A 14,187-nucleotide genomic window follows, 5' to 3' on the forward strand; every position below is an offset into this window, starting at 1 on the left:
CTTTAAGATTGTGTTTCTACCAGGCAGACCAGGACTGACTTCCTACTCCGTTACTCAGACTTTGTGACATTGGGCAAGTTATTCAAGTGTTTTTACCTCCAATTTCCTCCTTTGTATGATGGGATGAAAATAGGACTTAAATTAAGGTTATTGTAAAGATGGAATGAAAGAATGCTTGCCCAGTGGTTTCCATTGTACTTGACATCCAGACAGCGCTCAGATAATGTTTACAGTGACTTAGCATTTGCCTCCCAGGGATCTGGGTCCCAAGTCTTTTCAGAGTTGGTGATGATTAAAAACACACAGTTGTAATTCTGTTGGGACTTTCCACTGAAACACACCTGTGCACTTGTGCAGTCATATACTTTTCTGGAAGGAAGATCCACAGTGATGAGATACTTAAAATAGTTCAGAACTTCAAGTAGAGGCATGCTTAACACCATTGTCTTATCATTTAGGGTAACTCTGCTTATTGTATAGTCCTGCTGAACTTGCCCATTTTACCAGTACCTGCCCATCATACATGATTTAATAAGCAGACATTGAACTGTATCTTTTGAAATACTTTCTATTTCCTACATGTCTTCTTTCTCCTTAACATAGGGCACACCGCTGTTCGTTTCCATCTTGATTCTTGGGATCAAGCTCTGTAAACTCACGGGGAACCCATCAAATATTTGGCCAGCTTATGTAAATTAAAATCTTCCAGCAAGATCTGGGAAATCATAGAAAGCAGTAGAGTCAAAATCCAGAGATGTTTGCAGGGAGGCTTGTGCAAGTGTTAAAGGGTGATGTTCCCTGTGGCTGAAAGAGTCCCTATTTTCTTTTATTTCCTCTTCTAAGTCTAGCAAACGAGCACAGGATTCCATGCATTTTATACTTTGCACTTTATGAGTAAGGTCTTAGGTACAAGCTACTGGAACAACATGATGTTAACTTCTAACTCAGTATTTTAATTGAGCAATGAATAAATTTCAGTGTACAAAAATGAAAATAGATAAATGTCCAAAAGATAAATAAGGCCACTGAATCCAATATTGACTGATTTGTAAATATTAACTTTTTGAAAAAGTTCTTCTGCAATCTAGGCAATGTGACTTTGGGTATACTGTTTAACTTCTTCATGCCTCATCTGCGTAAGAAATTAGAACAAAGCAGTGCATGTTATTGGCTGTAAAATTCTTTACTAAAAGAAAATCTGATGGGGAAGACTAATATATATAACCTAGGAAACTATATCCTTTCTGCTTGTGACCTACTTTTTTTTTTTTTTCACTCCTCTGCCTACCCCAGCCCTATGGGGCATTTTTTAATGAAACATGCTTTGGGAAACCTTGGACTACAGAAATTTAAGGCAACTATTAAGGTTCTAAAATTCTACCAAATTTAATTGTTGGTTGTCCATAGTTATAAATGGTATGGAATACATTTTTGAAGATCCATAGCATTTTGTGATGCAGATGTCTATCCACATCTCTATGTGAAAACACTCTTTTAAACTTGGGTTTCAATCTGTACTCAAACTTCTTCTTATTCGAGGTCTTACCAGGTGGTTGTAAGTAAATTCCATGACACTGTGTGGCACCAGACCAAAAGCCAGCTGGGTTAGGGGGTTCACATTCTTTCTTTGAATATCATTTAGTGTAACAGACAATATTGGAAGAGAGAAATGAGTTATATAATCACAACAACATACCTTAGGGGCTTTAATAATAAAGAAGGTGCTCCTCTGGCAAACAGGAGGACAGGAGATGACTCAGAGGATGGACAAGAATGTGTTTAACAAGGATGGATACTTAAGCTGTTCTGTCAGTTACCTTTTTCTCACTGAAGTATCTGATAGCATTGTCCTGAATATAGACAGAGTATTGGTTCTTACACCTATCAGGAAGGGTGAAGCCGTAATAAAAGTGTGATGCTACTCTGTCTCTTAACCTTATTCCTCCTTTTAGCCCTCAGGTAGGCTTGTTACTTATAGATGCTTAAAATTTTTTTCTCTTCAAAGAAATATGTATGGTTACACAAAATATCATCTTCACTTGGAGTGCAGAGACTTGATATCATTTTCTCTTTGTGAATACAAAGGGAATCTACCAAATCTGTAAACGTTAAGAATGTGGACAGAGCAACAGAATCATTTAACTGATGGGCATGAAATAAACTTAACATCCACAGAAACAGTGTTGGCAACAAAGGGAAATTAGCCACTCCATTCAGACTGTTTATTTATGCAACAATTTATATATATATACAATGATATATCTAAAGTTATTGGCCTAATATCTGTGCAGGAGTTTTTCAGAGACAACATAATATAATCAAACCTGTTGTTATTGAAAACACAAGAATCAAACATTACGGCACCAAAGTTATGAACTCGATGCAGATTTCTTGCTGAGAAGTATTCACGTGACGAATGTTCAGCTCTGCCTTTATTTGGTCTATTTTTCTAACAGTTTGAACACCTAGAACAATCTCCCTTTATTAAAATTCCCTGTGTTGCCTTGTTGTTGACCATCCTTTTTTAAAAAAAGACAGATGTTTTATGAATAGTCTCCTGTACCTGGTGTATTTAAGTAGTACTTTATTTTAAACAAACTTTAAAATGGCTGAATAATTAAATAAAACAATATTTTATTAAAATGTGTTGTATTTCTACGCTTCGAGAGTAGACCTTTTGGCACACTGATAAACGTCTGGATGGGCCCTTTCTTAGAAATGTGCAAGTGCACATAATCTTCAAAATTTTGCATGTAATATTAGGATATTTGTGGATGCAAGGTTAAAAACCAGTTAGAGTATGTTTAATTTTTGACATAACATTTTCCACATCCTACTGTTTATTATTGCCCATTTGCATTGTTTAGCTACTAAGAAGAATGTTACAGTCTCTATAGCTTCTATAAAACTATACTTAAAATAATTTTATTTCTTATGGGATGAATTTGAAGTCATAGACTAATTATCATGTCTGTACACTGTGTCTTTTGACCTATGTCTGTTCCTTGTCTTCAGTTATTTTGGAAGAAAGATTAAATAGAATGTCTGTAAGTGCAAGTATTTATCTAACATCATGTGGTCTAAATGAATCATAAAGGTTTTACTTGTGTTGTGTATGCATATGTATGACACTGAGGTGTCAAATAATAACTATTTTTCTATTACTACATCCGATCACTTGGAGAGTCTGAAGTGTTTATATGTCCTAGAAAACATCTTGTTTTTACAGGTCATTTTGTGTTCATTGCCATCCGTTGTAGGGCAAAAAGACAGGGCTGCAAAGCTAATTATTTGCAGATGAAATTAGCTATTGGAAGCACACCATAGTTATTCTCATTATGACCTGAGGTTCTAAACAGTGTAAACAACTACAAGGCAAGAGCAGATGGTACCTGCATTTTTTAACATGATAAACATAACGAAAAGTACTCCGAAGGAAGATAGTCCCCCAGAAAGCAACCTTGTGCACTGTCAGCATTGAGAAGAAGCCCAGTTCCCAAAACATTTTAAAAGTATAAGATTGCTATGAATTGAACCATACTGACACCTCTAATCTATTAGTAATAAATAATTGTAATGCATTTATACTTAAAGTCATTAAAAACCTGAGGGAAAGTGCAGATAGTAGGAATTATACCATACCCATCTGTCTTCTTGGCTAACTAAATTTTCCTAAGAATAATCTACCCAAGTGGAGTTAGATATAAAAGGGAGATACTATGAAGGTGTTTGGACAGTTTAATATCCTTTAGAACATACAGAGACTGTAGAAATTAAGCAGGCAGTCTTTTTCGTTTTCTGCACTTTGATCCCTGGTTAGCCTTGCTTCCAGAAAGAATGAACGAACTATGGTTCTGTGCTGTTACTCTCTTAACCTCAAATATTAGGCCCCATGGCAAAAAATTATGCAGAAATAAGGCAAGAGTTACTGTTTCTTCCTTTGCTATCTACTTTTAATTATATATCAAAATGAATGTCTACAAATATTTCAACAAAGCAAAATTAAACTAATGTGCATATCCCCATTAGTGAAAAGGCAACTGTTTGTGTTGTTTTGGGGAAGTTTGAATTTTTTCACATTGCCGGGATTGGAAAGAGTTAAGAACGAGATAGAACTTATCTCCTTTGACCAATCCGGACTCATATTAATGCCAGATAAATCCACTTACTTGCTGGTTTACTGATAGGGACTTTGGTTTTTGTTTTTCTATTTGCTGGCTCTTTCTCTTTTTATATTTTCTGTCTTTGCATTGCTTAATAATAACTTTCTTATTTCCATTATTATCCTAGCCACAGAACTAATCTACTTGAATAAAGTTGTTGTAAGGTTTTTAGGAAAACAAAATGTACATCACCTGCAATATCACTCGACCCAGAGGAGCACTCAATTCATGCCTGTTCTCTGTTTTCCTCTTTTCCTTGTGTCCTCTGACCAGATGAGTTCCTTAATGACTACACTGTCTACTAGTATTCTGTTTCAAGTGAGGGACTTCCCTGTCAGGAAGGGTGGGGATCTCAATCACTCTTTCACATTCTAAGATCTCTTTGGGCATATATGACTACTCTTACCTTTGAAGTTCCTTCTCCTGGCCTTGGGCTGTACTGGTTTTGAACTGTAAACTTTTGGTCCTCTTGGGATAAATCTGGCAACCGGTACATGTGACGAGACACAGCAATGACTCATTGGGAATACGATCCACCCTATAGTTTATATGAGTGGAGCCCCCTGGAGTTGTGCTCTGGATCTGTTCTGTGTGCAATCTGTGCAGCTGTGTGATTAGTCCTGAAGTCTGCTTTGTTCAAAAGGCAGAGGGACCCAGTCTAACTGGTGAAATTTTTAATTGTGTATTTGAGTGCATATGCATTGGTATTGCTCATATATAGTGTAAACTGGAAAGGTATCACATAGTCTTCTGGAACATGTTAAGGGACCGGATACTGACCACAAATATAAAACTCCATTATTCTAATAAGAAACTGCATTAGACTCCCTTCATATTTCTCAGGAAAAAAGTTGTAAGTGTTAATATGCAATATGTTTATTTCTTAAAGTTTAAATTCTCATTTCTATGAATAAGAGTATTATGGAAACAAGCATGTTGAATTGCTATTTATTCCTCACGGCTAAACTTGGTTGAAGGGCACAGGTCTAGGATTGTGAATACAATTTTAGAAATCATGCAGCAGCAAATGAATATTCCTCAATAAACTGGGAAATTGGATTGATTCTATCATAAAATATGGTAGTTTTCTGGAAGCTTGAAGATTTTAAGATGTGCTGTTTTTAAACTTTGCTAATTATGCTTTGATATGCTCATAATTTGTTTTTGACGTGTACACTCAGAGTTATCGAAATTTAAATTTGTTACAAATGTGTATTTCTGAAAGCATATTACTAGACAGAGCAGGTTGAGCAGAATGGGAAAAAACTCTTCCCGAGGAGTAACTTAGAACTTTTCAGTCTGGGGTTATGACCATACTATAAAATTTCATGCATACATGCATGAAAGAAAAAATAAATGTTAACATTCAATGTCTTTTCAAATGGCTAATGAACAAAATGTATTTCTAAAAAAATGGCTTTTTGGAGAAGAATCTCTATCCTTTAACACAAATCTGAAGCATTCCATTGAACTTCTGAATGTCCATATATACAAAGGGAACAACCCTTGGGTAAATCTGACTACAGAAAGACCATCTCCTGTAGCTCTGGTAAGATACTTAAAATCTCACATAGCTGTTCACTTTTTCTGTGGTAAATTGTTAGAGAAAGCAGTTTATTTTCTTTAATTTTTTTAATGTTTATTTACTTTTGAGAGAGAAAGAGAGAGAGAGAGAGAGACAGAGCATGAGTGGGGGATGGATAGAGAAAGAGGGAGACACAGAATCCAGAGCAAGCTCCAGGCTCTGAGCTGTCAGCAAGAGCCCGACACAGGACTTGAACTCATGGACCACAAGATCATGCCCTGAGCCAAAGTAGTTCACTTAACCTAAGAATGAGCCACCCGAGTGCCCTGCCAGGGAAAGCAATTTAAACTTCAGTAATGATGTTCTCACCAAGTTATCCAATATGTAGTGATTGTGTATGGTTCCAGGATGAACTAGTGAGTTCATCTAACTCAGTACCTTGTCTTCATATAGTATCAGAGCGGTCACTACATACAGATGTGTTTCTTTTCTTTGTATAATACCTGTTTTGGAAGAAAATTCCAGAATTCTACAGCATCTCATGAAAACAACAGTTTAAATCTAATTAGAATAATAGGGGCACCTGGGTGGCTTAGTGGTTTAAGCATCCAACTCTTGATTTCAGAACAGGTCATGATCCTGTTTGTGAGTTCAAGCCCCACGTTGGACTCTGTGCTGACAGCTCAGAACCTGCTTGGGATTCTCTCTCTCCCTCTCTCTGCCCGTCCCCTGCTCATTCTGTCTCAAAATAAGCAAGTAAAAACTTTAAAAAAATAAGTCTAGTTAGAAAAATAACACAAACTAATTGGAGAAAACCCTGAAAATACATGTAAACTAAAATACAAGAATCTAAATATGAAGCACTCAATCTGTAAGCAGAGATAAATATTGTTAAAATATTTTGCATAGCACTGTATATTCTATAGAGTGTGGATCTCTTTTTGTTTTTGTTTTTTTCCTACTTAGCAATACATTGTGAACATGTCTATGACTTTAGATATTTTTCTGTTAGGTTGAGGTGTTGTTGGGGCAATAAAGGATAATTTTCTTGTCCAGTTTCTAAACATTTGCAATATAAGACAAAAGTGTTGGCTGAAAGGGGCAAAAATTTCATCTTAAATACTGATACAGACTAGGTTGGAAGATGTGGCTTATACGTTCAATCAGGGACCCTGTTAATACCAAACCTCAATGTAAACAGCATACTTACCCAGAATAGATTGTCATGGCCTGATGTAGGTATTTCTCTCCAAGACTCCCATCCAGATAATTTTAAATATCGTAAACGATAACAAATTCTACCTGCAGAAAAATTTATTCTCAACAGGAAATGGCAGGGTCCTTACACCCTTTTCTGGTTCCCTAGCTCACTAATCAGATTTAGTCATTTCTCCATGATAAGGAGATGTGACCAGATAAAGAGAAGGTAGGAGGGTCAGTTGATTAAATTACCTGGAAGAAAACAACACTAAAAAGGAAAATGTCCCTATCCACCTCTACCAAAATAAAACATTGCTTTAGTGGCCATGTAGTATTTTGGTATGCAAACATAATGTCACCATCTAAATCAATCCTTTCTTGTGAGGCACTTCAGATGTTTTCAGATGTTCACTACCAAAGACAGTTTTCTGATACATATATTTTTTTCATGTGTGTTTTTGCATTTCTTTATCATTACTTCATTGAGATTAATTACTAGAAATTGAACTGCTAAATATTCACAAATTTCTCTCCAGAATAGCAGCCAACGCACGAAGGCCCTGTAAGTAGTCATTAAGAAGACATTTTGGATTCCAGCAACCTCTGCACTAACTGTAGTTATTCTTAATCTTCATCAGTTTATTAAACAGAAAGGACCTGATGTAATTTCTTTACTCATTACTTCGATTACTGTTCATATTTAACATGCTGTGTCTATTTAGTGGCCATTTACATGTCTTCTTTTGAGAATTGTATACATTAACTCTACTTTTTTTTTTTTTTAATGTTTATGGTTAGAGAGAGAGAACATGAGTAGAAAAGGGAAAGAGAGAGAAGCAACAGAGGATATGAAACAGGCTCTGTGCTGACAGCAGAGAGCCCAATGCGGGGCTCAACCTCAAAAACCGTGAGATCACGACCTGAACTGAAGTTGGACGCTTAACTGACTGAGCCACCTAGGTGTCCCAACCCTATTTTTCTTTTTCTTTTTTTTTTTAATGTTTGTTTATTTTTGAGAGAGAGAGAGAGAGAGAGAGAGAGAGAGAGTGAGTGACAGAGCAGGAGTGGGTGAGGGGCAGAGACAGAGGGAGACACAGAATCCAAAGTAGGCTCCAGGCTCTGAGCTGTCAGCACAGAGCTCCACATGGGGCTTGACTCATGAACCATGAGATCATGACCTAAGCAGAAGTTGGATGCTTAACCGACTGAGCCAGCTAGTCGCTCCCTCTACTTTTCTTTAAATAGTTAATATACTATTTTTATTTGCTAGAATTTATGTAATGCAATTTATAGTAATGAGTTTTTTAAGATGTGAAACAGTATATAAAGATTCCAATACCAAACGAACTCATGTTACATATTTTTTTAAGTGCAATATGTTCAGTTTTTATCCTGAGTGGTAAAAGGTGCTTTTTTACAAACTGTCACTTCTAAAATTCTCAAACTCAGTTGTTTTTTTGCAAAATAAATTTGGAACCTGTTAGAAACCAAATTTTTCAATAAGATTAACTTTATAAACAGCCCATGCTAATTTTTAGCTGATGGATTAAAATGTAGGAACTTGGACTCCATTTAAAGTTTTTGCCTGTCTATAACATTTTTCAAATGCCTCTAGCATCAACGTTTAGTTCATTGTACGTGATAATTTCTCCTAAGAGCTAAAGTCAATTTCAACATATGAAACTTGGGCAATGTATTACTCTACCATCACAAAATATTGTGATCTCCTCACCCGGTCCTTGAACTTCAAGGTGATACAGCTTGTGAGAAGAGTATTTTTACTTTCTAGTCCTTTGTGGGAAAATCTTATTTATGGTTTCCATCAACCAGAATGCTCGCGTTCTATTTCCTTTTACATCAAAAATAAACATTTCTCAAAGCATTGCCTATCATAGAGTTGAGTCCCCTTTGGCTACCGGGGAAAATAATGTTGCCATATCTATTATACGTGATCTGGCATGACCTTCCTACATTAATGCATGACCTCATTATGAACGCTAAGCATTTTGTTTCCTCTTTAATTCTCAGTGGGGTATAAATATATTAACCCATGACGTTTTTTGTAATAGAGATCAGAGAAGGAAAGCCATGCATTGAACCTTACATTAGCATTCAATGTGCTGTTTTGCTTCAAAAAGGCAAGTGACTATTTTGTAGTAGTAGTTGTTGTTGTTGTTGTTGTTGTTTGAAATTTGTCCCTAGAAAATATAACTATGCAAATAAATACCTAAGTTTGGTACAATTGCTGTTTTTGTAACATGAGCACCGATCATCCACTTTCACTGGAGTCTGAGCAGTGGTTCGGGGCACAGAGATGGCTGTCCTCCGGAAAGCCCAGGGAATTCAGGGATCTGATGTGAGGTTAGCCCAGAAACGTATTTGAAGCGAGCCCACTTCACTTGAGTGAGTTTATGGATAAGGCAGAAAATACACAGAATGGCGTAAAAACTGTTTGGACACCAAACAATTTAGGGAGTACAGAAGTACAGTATCTATGATCACATTCATAGGTCTTGGCTTTGAAATATTGTCCCGGTTCTTTTTTCCTCTCAGTCACTAGCTGAGCCACCAGGAGGAAAGTAATACTTATCTCTCTGAGGCCTTGGGGGCTTATTCATTCTTTTAAAAGTGGGAGCTTTGGAGGAAAATCATTAGTCATTGCCTGGATACTAAAGAGAAGAAACCTCATCCACTAAACAATGACCATTTTGCCATTTGCAGTGAACCATTCAACTGGGGATTTTTTTGTTGTTGTTTCTTTGAGCTGAATGAGGTTATTCATCACTTTATCTCCCCCCAGGGCTAGTTACTTTGGAGCTTACTGAATAAAAGAACAGAAGGAAAGAAAAGGGAGGGGAGAGGGCCGTATTTTCACCAGCCTCCTAATTATAGTGATTTGTGAGTTACTAAACAGAAGTAGTATCAAATGTGTGTGCCGCATGAATCACTATATTAGTTTTGAGATATATTGGACTCTGTGTGGATGAACTTTGGTCTTCTAGGTGATGGCTCTGCTCCATTGGTTTTCCATTCGACTTAAAATATAATGACTCTCAGTCACAATGGTTATAGAGCTATATATAATCTGGCCCCATGCCTCATATCTCAGCGTTCCAGTCACACCACCTTTTCTGTCCCTGAAACACACCAGCTTATGTTCACTGAGGGTTTCTGTTAAGAAACCACTTCCCCCTTAGAAGTTTGCATGTATGGATCCATATTGCCAGGTCACAGATGCCAGCTCTTTTTTCATCAGGCAGGGAAAGCCTTCCCTGACCGTTCCGTATAGAAATGGCCCCTTCCCAGAGACCATATCATCATATATGGTTTTAGATTCTTTACAGCAAGTTTTCTCACCAGAAATTATCTTGTTTTTTGTTTTATTTTGTTTTGTTTTTCGGGTTTTTTTTTTTTTTTGGTTTTGTGTGTGTGTGTGTGTGTGTGTGTGTGGTGTGTGTACTCATTCCTTGTCTCCCTAACTATTATGTAAGCTCAGAGAGCAGGGACCTAACCTTTTCCACCACTCTGTCTGGCACCTAGAAAGGTGTTTGGCAGCTAGTTGGTCCTCAGTACAGAAATGCTGATGGAAGGAGTGCTTGCATGGTCTGCATAACAGCATAATTCTGTCATTCAGACCTCATCGACTCTTTGAAGACTACTGCTGACCACCTCCAGAGACCTCACACAGGCAAACCCTACTGTTGAAACTACGCCAAAATATCCAATCCAAGATGAGGGTGACATCCTGAGAGTCAGGGTAGAATCTCCTCCTTCTTGTAACAATTCATATTAAATTGAATATTTACTTTGCTCAGCTCTGGAAGCCCATTATTGGATAAGGCAGACATGTTCTTTGACGTCAGAGTGCTTACAAGCTTATTAGTAGCAAAGATAAAATTAAGCAAGCAAAGAGAATGCATTATGAGAACTTCAATATGGAAGAAAATGCAGTGCGTTTTTAAAAGGTCCCTAGCTGGGGCATCTAGTGTGGTTCAGGGAGATCGGTAAGGGCCTTTTGGAGGTAGTATCTATAATCAGATATTTTGAATAGATAGAGAAATCAGGTAAACAAGAGGCTGATGATTAAAAAAAATCGGAAGCATGTGTTTTGATTTTACATGAGGAAAATGAAAAGCACTTGTGAAGGGACAGATTTGTATTTTAGAAACACCATTTAACTGTATTATTAAAAACAAGTATACTGAAACTAGACCTGAAGTTGCACGTTAGACACAGTTGTATTAATTTAGTCAGGAGGTGGTGGGGGCATTGATCTAGCAAGTAACAGTGGAGTGAGGTAGAGTGTTCCTTGACAGGAACAATCAGTGGGGCTTTGTTATTGACTAGATGCTGGCATTTAAAGGGAGGATAGAGCATAAAATAGCCCCAGATTTCTGAACGTGTACCATCAAGTGGTGACACTTTCTGTTCGTTGGTTCAATAAATATTTTCTAAACACAGACGATGAGCAAGTGCAAAGGCCCTGAGGCTTGGTGTGTTTGAGGAACAGCAAGAAGATTGGTATGGCACATCAGAGGAAGTTAGAGGACAGTAAAAGATAACACTAGAGAAGAACCAGGAGCCTGATGATGGTGAGGTGTTCCTTCAGTTACCTAACGTTTTAATAACCATCAAAACATTCAAATACCAGCTAGATGACACCTTGATAGAGATGTTCTGGAAGTACATAAGACCTATTCCTACAATCATGGATCTTTAAATTGCTTCTACAAACTCTGAGATTTAATAATTCTATTATTCTCATTCAAGCCCAGCTTTCATCATCCCATGTGTGACAAGCCACGCTTGGCCATTTCCTTCCTTTACTCTGCTTCCTTTAAGTAGTGGCAGGTTTCTGTATATAGACCCAGCCTGTCATCTGAGTATGATGCCTCTCTGATCCATAATAACCGGATAATTATTGTCAGATTCTCAGGTGCCATCAAAACTGTTTTAAAATATACTAATATTACTATTTTTTTAATAATAGCAAAGTGAGCTTTATTGCTTAAAAAGGGGTAAAAATAGTGTGTGAGGGGACCCATATGATATTAGGTCAGAGCTAGCCTTAAGCAAAATTGAGAAGCATGAAGAGATTTTCGTGAACATTTTTCTTTCCTTCTGATGCTCCTTCTTTTTTTCCCCCGGTTTAGGTAACTTCTCCCACTACTTTTTGTTAGAAACCCCCACCACAGAGCTGAAGGCTCCCAGTTGACAGTTCATGTGTTGTGTGTAACCAGCAGAGGAGACATTTGGGACTTAGCCTTCCTTAACCAAACAAATAAATAAAAATAAAAATAAATTTAAAATCCAAATCCAACAAAATCCTGATATGAATCTCAGTACAGTCTAGATAATGAACAAGCTATCACAGTTAAATTCTATGTACATAAAATATGGACTGTATCTTTTTGGTGTGGCATTATTTAAACCTGTTATTCTTTTTAATGAGGAGTTGGGCTGTTGATATACTTAATTAATATATTTTTGTGTTTTTATGTGTGTTCCCAAAGGCCTCAAGGCAACGAGTACATTTTTAATAAATTGCATTTGAAATAAATAAATAATAGTGGTTCATTACACTGGGACTTTTTTTATGGTAGAATCAAAGTGAATTAATATTTAACATCTTAAGTCATTTAAACATGGAATTTGAGTTTTTTTCCCCTGAAAATGGTAGTACATACTATGAAATGTTCGTTTTAGAAGACTAATTTTAGATATTCAACTGAGAATAACATTTAAATAGAACAATCTTCCTAGAGCGTGTATTTTCCCAAATTATTTATGTGGTGAAAATCCAGTACTGCTTATTTGTGTTTGTGTCCATTATAAGTTTTAAGCCAATATTTCCATTATTTTTCTTCTTTTGAAAATTTTATTATTATTATTTTTTAATTTATTTAGTTATTTTGAGACAGAAACAGAGAGCAAGTAGGGGAGAGGCAAAGAGAGAGGGAGAGAGAATCCCTAGCCTGCTTCAAACTGCCAGCACACAGCCCGATGTGGGGCTCAATCCCCTGAACCATGAGATCATGAACTGAGCCAAGATCAAGAGTCAGATGCTTAACCAACTAAGCCACCCAGGCACCACCAAAATTTCCATTATTTTTGTTTTGTCAAAAAAGTCAAGTATACCTATAATACATGCAATTACAATTGTTTTTTTAATGTTTGTTTATTTTGAGACAGAGAGAGAGTGCACACTAGCCCGGGTGAGACACAGAGAGAGAGAGCGAGAGAAAGAATCCCAAGAAGGCTCCGTGCCGCTAGCACAGAGCTCTATGGGAGGCTTGAACCCACAAACTGTGAAATCATGACCTGAGCTGAAACCAAGAGTCAGAGGCTGAACTGACTGATCCATCTAGGCTCGCTCAAGCAATTACAATTTTAATGAGATTAAAGATTAAGATTAAGATTATTAAAGATTAAAAAGTCCCAATTTTTACGAAACAGTTCTTGTACGTCACCAAACTTTTTTTATTCTCTTTCAAGACAATATGTATATCTCTTATTTTCCCACCTTTGCAAAAATAATTTTGGCATAGTGCGTGGAGTAAGAGTGAAGGAGATATAACGTGCATTCTGAAACACAAAGATGAGCATATCTTCAGCAAGTAGATGCACCATCTGAATACAAAAGACACTTTAATTGCTTATTAACAACATTTTAAACCATCTGATGAATCCACTTTGTGGAGATATTCTGAAAATAATTTTTTATAACAAGAAAAAAGTGCTATAACTGTCCACTTACGATCATCAAAGTAACATTGGACATAAATTTTAAATAGACCTACCCTTAGGAATAGAGTATAATATACCTATATTATGCATATATGTAATAAAGAACTTTCAGTATTAAATATGGGAAAAATTAGAAAATATGTTCCTTTTCTGCCTAAGGAAATATCAACTCAGTTATTGTGGGCATGTGTGCTAATGCAACGTGAATTTGCAATACCTTTATCATGCATCTGAGAAATCCATATATTTTCCATTATAGGGAGTTCAGACATAGGATTTCCAGTGCATGCAAAGTTAGGCTTTGTTATGGAATTTTGGAATCCAGTATCCTACACTTTTGACTAAATGCTCACTTGTCTCCAGATTCAAATCCTTAAAAGCAGACTCTTTCTTAATGATATATACAAATCACTGGAGTTAGCATTCTGAAAGAATTTCTGGGAAGAGTCAACTTTTTCTAGATTGTTTTTTATTTTGTCCAAATAAATCAATGCTTGTTGGACAAAAACTGTTGGTTACTAGAAAAGTCATTGGCAGGTATTGACGAACCCC

At 36.5% G+C, this 14,187-nt stretch overlaps 1 protein-coding gene across 1 annotated transcript in view; it reads left to right on the plus strand.

The window, feature by feature from the left end:
- The window catches only part of TENM3 (teneurin transmembrane protein 3), a 2,564,262-nt gene that overhangs the window by 755,286 nt on the left and 1,794,789 nt on the right, over positions 1 to 14,187 (plus strand). The gene's annotated exons all lie outside the window — the stretch shown is intronic.

The sequence above is a fragment of the Neofelis nebulosa genome, chromosome 3 (genome assembly GCF_028018385.1).
Source record: "Neofelis nebulosa isolate mNeoNeb1 chromosome 3, mNeoNeb1.pri, whole genome shotgun sequence".
In the NCBI taxonomy this organism is placed as follows: Eukaryota; Metazoa; Chordata; class Mammalia; order Carnivora; family Felidae; genus Neofelis; species Neofelis nebulosa.